The sequence below is a fragment of the Lycorma delicatula genome, chromosome 10 (genome assembly GCF_047948215.1).
Source record: "Lycorma delicatula isolate Av1 chromosome 10, ASM4794821v1, whole genome shotgun sequence".
Lineage (NCBI taxonomy): Eukaryota > Metazoa > Arthropoda > Insecta > Hemiptera > Fulgoridae > Lycorma > Lycorma delicatula.
The window spans coordinates 39307604-39313603 of NC_134464.1; the positions used below are offsets into that span (position 1 = coordinate 39307604).

Genomic DNA, 6000 nt, shown 5'->3' on the forward strand with positions numbered 1-6000 from the left:
TTTCTCATTTAATAAAAATTCATGATTGTCATATTCATTTAATTATGGGGATGTATTAAAAAAGCCCCATAGGTCTATAAAAAATGTCAAAATAATTTAAACAAAAAAAAATTCAAAATTTATGGTAAAAGATAATAAAATAAAAAACCATATAACAATACATGAATAATGGATGGATATTTACAAATATGGCACACCCAAGATGCCTACTTGTTTTTTTTTTTTTTCTTGTAAACCAAGAATAATGCTTCTTGTAGAACCATAGTCATATTAGAAAGCAGAGGTTTTTATCTTTAAGATGATGTATGACTCAAATTATATTGGAAAGGTGATAACTGAATATTCAAGAAGCTTCTGTCTAGCCATTTGACCAGTTTCTGCAGTTGAGTCAACTGTTGATTTCTTCTGCAAATTTTGCTTCTAGAATTATCAGTAATGTGTGAAATACTTTAGTGGGCTCAAAAGCTTTAAAACAAACTTGTTACTAGATAAAGCATAATTTTTTTTAATTTTCTTTCTCTTTTTTCATTCATATACCTTCTATACAAACTTTCTCAAAAAAATAATTTTAAAGAGTTTGCTTTCTTTAAATCCTCTTCCTTTCAAAGTAGTCTTGTAGAATCAGTAAAAGCATCAATCCCCATATTTTTTTAATGATCAACAACTATCACAAAAGCTGCTTACAGTCTGAACATTTTCTTTTTTAGCAATTCTGTTAAGATATCTTCACTAAAATCAAACCATTATCCCTTAAATGTAATTGTTATTTTTATAAAAAGTGCCAATATTTTGAATGTATGTCATACAAATAACATGATTTCAGAATAACCTTTTGACAATAAAAACTTCTAAACAAAAATAGCAGTTATGATTGGCTGTGTTCCATTTGTGGTATGATTTTGGAACATCCTCTTGACTATATAATATTTTAGGCCTTGTCCTCCTATGTGTGATACATAGAACAAAATTAGAATTTGATGCTATCTACCCTAAAAAAAAATACTCATTTTTTATTTGTATAAAAACTTTATAAAAGTCTTTGAATTGATTTCCATGAAATTTTTCAATCCTAGGACCATTTTTATCAATAAACTTGTACTAAAGTTTATATTAAAGTTCAGAAAGGAGCTGCTTTCTGAACTGCTATGCCACCTTATATATATAAGGCTTTGATGGCTTGTAATTCATAACCTTTGGTGACCCTGAAAAGGGTCGTTTTTTGCATTAGCTCTGAGAAGAGCTGTTGGGTCTGGAAGCTGATCTCCGACGTAGGGAGTTGCTCCATCAGCAGCAGTTGGGTTCCCACTACAGCATGGCAGTGATGACCCCAGAGCCCCGCAGTGTTGGGTCATGTCGGTCATCCCCCGCCGGTGTGGACAAGACGGTTCTCCCCAAGCGATTTCATGCTGGGCCGGCTCCTGTACATCGGCCAGAGCGATTGAATCCTGGTGAGCTGGAGCTGGAGCAGAAAGGTAGCGTCCAAATCCAGCGGTTCCCTCGGCAGGCTGTCCAGGCCTGCTGCTCCAGCAGGGATGTTGGCATCTGCCGGGAAGTTCCACGTTGAGCTGGCCAGGGAACTTCTTGGTCTTCTCCAGGTGGTGTTTGACAGTGAATTAAAAATTCACTTTTGTGCCTCGTGTACATTCTTTATTGGAGCCTGAGAGTGGTGGGGCTGCAGCGCCGCTAGGTGGAAGAACTGCGCGTTGGGAGTGATGCTTGTATCAGCATGTACGTATATTGTCCACCAGCTCACAGCGTTGCTACTGTGGTTTGCCTGTCAATATTAAATTAGGCATATAAGTGGTAACAATATATATATATATGTAGAATGTCCATGTTTATTTTGTTTGTATTGATGTTTAATTAAAACTCAAGTTTTTCTGAGCTGCTCTGTTTGATTGCCAACTTGTTATTGAAATTTGAGGATGGTTTTAGGCATAGATTTATTAAGATATTTGTCATGAAGGTGAGTAATAAAGCTTTACCAGAGAGGATGCCATATTTCACAGCATTATTTTTATTCACGTACTAAATACATTTACTGTTAAGAAGAAGGCTGTTAAGAAGAATTTGTTATAACAAATGAAATTTTAGAAAAAAATTTAATTTTGGTATTTTATTTAAGATTAATTCTTTTCAAGATATAGGTTATTTAATAAAAAAATTATCTTTTACCACAATCATTTTAAGAAATAATAAATGCAGTTCTTTGTAGGAAATCCTATTCATAATGTTTATACATTGGGTTTTATTTTCTTGTTATCTCTGTATTTCATATAAAACTAAATGAAAAGCCGTCTTATGTCAGTGTATCTGAAATACTTAGCATTAGGTCACTCTCTTGACAGAAATAGGTCTCATTTTAGTTAATTCTGTAATTTAAACATTCAGGATGCAGTTTAGCAAAAGATTTCAGATGATGGGAATAAGAGCAAGTAGAATTTTATACAACTTTCACAGAAACTTTTCAAAATGTAGTGTTGTTTCTTTATCCTATTTGCAGGAATTTCTTTTTATGATTTACACATTATGGATAAATTGTAGTAAAAGATTTCTGGGACACAAGAATGAAAGCAAATAAAATTGAAGACATCTTTTGAACAAAATATTTTTAGTTAGAATTCTGATTGAGGGTCCCCTTCCAGGAATTAAAGAGGTTTTGGTGTTTGGAAGAACATCAGATAATTCAGCTTGTACATTATAAACGGAAAAATTGTGCCTGAGTAGAGTATCTTTATTACATGTACTTTATTACCTACCTAGTTTATTATTAATGTTCTTTATTAGTATTCTTTGGAGTAGATATTCCTACTCTCTGATTTTCTCACTTAATAAGTTTATTTCATCTAAAATTATTCTCTTACTTTAAAATCCAGAAATTTATATTTTTTATGAGATTTAAGTTGCAGTCAGCACTTATTTTATGTTGAAAACATTGTTTTATGATTGTTTGCGGTATATAATATAAGATATTTTAATGTTTATTAAAAAAAATTTTCTTTCAATTTCAGATGAAATGAATATCAATACTCCTTAGAAGTTGTCAAGTACTACGTAGGTGAAAAATTTATATATGATTTTAATTTGTTTTTAACTTAAGATAAGTTAATAAGTAAAATAAACTTACATTATATATTATTTTTGTTTTTGTTTTGCTTAATGCCATTAAATAATTTTGTGCCATTGAAAAATTTACCTTAACATTATGGAACTGTTTTTATAACACTTGTTCTATTTGAATTATGCCAGATTTCTAGATTGTTAAATTACAAAGTCATTTAATTGATTAAAATTGTTTTATTTACTGGGTTATTACAAATGATATTTTTTAATACAAACTTGAATAGCTCTGATTTAATAACACTCGCATATGTAAAAGTAGCACCAATGAAAAGGGAACTCAAAAGGTTTTGTATTACATTTGGCTTCCAACATCACATCACATTTGCTAAAAATGAGCTCCCTGTGTCATGCAACACACATCAAGCCTTTAGTCCAGTTCCTGCCATACTTGTAACATTGGACAACCCATTAATTCAATAGCCTCTGAGATGCAAACACGAAGTTTCTGGATGGTAGATGATAAAGGTGGCCGATAAACTTGTTGTTTGACAAAATCCCAAAGAAAAGTCACAGAGTGTGAGGTCAGGAGAATGTGGAGATCAATGCAAATGTTCACTATCATCATGGCCAGCAATCCATCTCTGCAGTAGTTGCCTATTCAGTTCACATCTGACTAAGTGGAAACGGGGTGGTACCCCATGCTGTGGTGGTGGTGGATTTCTGTGGACTTCGTATATAACTCACATGCTCCAGGTTGCTTCACTTACTGGTGGACAGCCAGTTTGACTTTTGATTAAAGATGCATCCTCTTGCTCTAAAATCAGAATGTACTATCAGCAGATTCTGGACCCAGGGATCCATCTTAACCAAAGTTCCTTCTAAAATTACATTGCACAGTGATAACAGGACTGGCAGATCTGAAAATCCAGCATACAAAAAGCTTTTCTATGTTTGTTGGCAGCCATTTTCTCAATTTTTAAGTTTTCCTTTCCATTGATGCTATTTTTATATATCTGAGTGTTATTAAAGTTCATAATCAGTAAAATCATTTGTAATAGTCCTATATATTAAAAGTTTTCACAATTTTTTTTATATCTAAAGGAAAATTAGAGATTTTTTTAAACTTTTTGTGATTTTTTTTTAGTAGCTTTGCCTTGATTATTCAATGTTGCAAAGTATTTCCAAATAACTAGTCTTTTATAAGTTAAGTGCTGTAAATTTGTACAGATGTAAACAAGCCAATTTTTATTCAATAGGTACTACTGTCACTTGTCAGATCAAATCCTAAGAATTATTGTTGTCCCTGGAAAAGCTTATAGTCAAGTTCCTGCCACATTCCACCAAATAAAGTGTTCTTGGTTATTTTAAAATTCAATGATTAATTTTTCGTTATAGATATCAATTCAGTTGTACTTAGAAATTCAAGGGCTGATGGGCAGTATGTGGTAATTTAATGTTTACCTAATCAGCAACACGTAATGTAATGCTACTCTGTATTTATTATCTAATCCTTGATATAAATCAGAAACATGATAATAATTGCAGATTTGTGGGATACATGGTAATACCTTAAGTAATGGTCGCTATGCCTTACCATATTTTTTTCACGAAATGTGTTATATTCTTTGTAAACTTGAAACATTAATCAAAAATTAAGTATAACTAGTATGTAGTAATTGTAAATAAATATACATATTTAAATTGCAAATTATTGTTATTATTTATAAGTGGCAAAGTAATATACACTGAAAGTAAAGATGATACACTTTATAGTGACATAGTAGTTTTTTATTGTGTGATTTTAATACTCATATGATATAAATCATATGAATACTGTTGAAAACTGGTTATGATGTGAGTTCAATGATATTGTACTGTTCTGATTTATTATCATGTTTATTGGAATTTTTGAGAAGTTATGTGTTTAATTTATGCAGGTGGAGTTTGTTATGTCTTATTTTTGTCTCTTGAGTAGTAGTTTCCACTGCAGCCCTGCTACAGAAATATTGATAACCAATTGAGGATAAAATTCAGACAAAAAAATAAATAAAATTATTTGGGGATTTGGGAACATTAATTCATGTAAAAGGTTTGAAGATGTACATGCATGAAATTCAGGAGGTTGCATAATAAAATACTAAACACCATAAAATAAGATTTTATTTTCTTGCATTGCTTATTTGATAGTATGGTAATAAAAACGATTTTACTTTATTGTACAAATAACGTATTTTTAATTCATTTTGATCAATAACAAAAAATCACTATCTTTTCTTAGTTTAAATCCAAAAATATGTTTTTTTGTTGCGGACAAGTCTCCATACCTTAGATTTGGGCACTGCATACATATTACTTTTCTCTGTTAACATTTAAAAACGTACTATGAAGTTACCTTCTCCCTGTGTATTTCCTACAGAGATTTTGGGTAAATTTTCATTCAGATGATCAATATTTGGATAATTGATACTCTGGTGTTAACACTAAAATCAGCATTTAGAATACCCTCTAAACTTTAAGGTAATTTCAAAATCTTCCTTTCTTACGTAATTATTTTTATTAAGCTGTTATTACTATCTATTGGTTTACTCAGAAAATCACACACTTTTGTAATCTGCAAAAAACTTTTATTTTCCCAATAAAAATATTTATGTATTACCCTTAAAAAGATATTTACAAGAATCTATTGTGTGAAATTTAAATACATATGTATTGTAGACCTTTTTTTTGAGAAGAATTACAAAAATGTTATATGTACAGAACATAAAATCTTACTTGCAATTTTCACTTTGTTTCTGAAATGCATGTGATGTCAATAGCATGGAAAGTTATTCTAATTTCACCCTGACACATTACTGTAATATAAAAATGTTTACTTTGTATATAAAAATTTCTTACAAAAAGTAGTAAAATTTTTTAATAAAAGAAAAAATAATTTAT

General features: G+C 30.6%; 1 protein-coding gene across 2 annotated transcripts in view; it reads left to right on the forward strand.

Moving 5' to 3' along the window:
• LOC142331244 (uncharacterized) overlaps nt 1-3209 on the forward strand; it is a 70550-nt gene extending 67341 nt beyond the window's left edge. Inside the window, exon 15 of one of the 2 annotated variants that reach the window (XM_075377003.1) lies at nt 3012-3209. The gene's annotated coding sequence lies outside the window, so the exon portion shown is untranslated. The remainder of the gene's footprint in view (nt 1-3011) is intronic. The other variant, XM_075377002.1, reaches the window with a different exon arrangement.
• Nucleotides 3210-6000: the final 2791 nt, after the last annotated feature.